The sequence below is a fragment of the Aplysia californica genome, unplaced genomic scaffold, assembly GCF_000002075.1.
Source record: "Aplysia californica isolate F4 #8 unplaced genomic scaffold, AplCal3.0 scaffold00328, whole genome shotgun sequence".
NCBI lineage: Eukaryota > Metazoa > Mollusca > Gastropoda > Aplysiida > Aplysiidae > Aplysia > Aplysia californica.
In genome coordinates, this window is record NW_004797598.1 from 759,023 (window position 1) to 759,818 (window position 796).

Sequence of the window (796 nt, forward strand, 5' to 3'; positions counted from 1 at the left end):
CCAAAAAGATCAAATTTTGCTAAATTATGCGGTGTGCTTAAAACTACGGGGACGGGAGAAGGGCCTATCCACTGCACCACTGACGCACGCCGACTAGATCTAGATGGTAATAGAATCATCGCAATGCAGGCTAGAATTATAATATGTGAGGCAGCGTGGTGGAATCAGGCTCTCGTCAAATTTTGGTCATGTAGAGTTATTGGTACCATCTTAAAGCTTATTCACTTGTCTTGCTTCGGATGAAAAAAATATCCATTTATCTTGAATACAAGTCGAGATATTTGAGAAAGAACGAGGTGAGGGTCACCTGTTTTCAGAGGTAAAATTAATGAGAAAATGGCTGCAAAAGATTAGTTATTTCCTTAGTTTAAAAGTCCATGGTAACTTAAAATTTATATTTGTTGTGCCTTTAATCAACGTTTTTCAGAAAAATCCACACAGAAATGAGTTCTTTAATGGGCATGAAAGGAGTTAAGCCAAAAAACAAAAATTGGATAAAAATTCACAAACCTGCTGGAAAATGCAAGTTTTTTCACTTTGATTATTTTGACGAGAGCCTGATTCCACCACCCTGCCTCACATATTTCAGTTACAGAAGATACCGAACTATTGTTTTATTCTTGAAAAAACGGTAAATTATTTTCAGAGAGACATTTTGAGTAATGTCATTTGACCAAATGCACCTGGAACAATTTAATATGGGAGCATTTAAAAAAAGATTAGAATCGTCTTCATGGCAGAACATGCAGCTCTACTGCATTCTCTCAACAGAGAGAGGGACGCACACACACACACA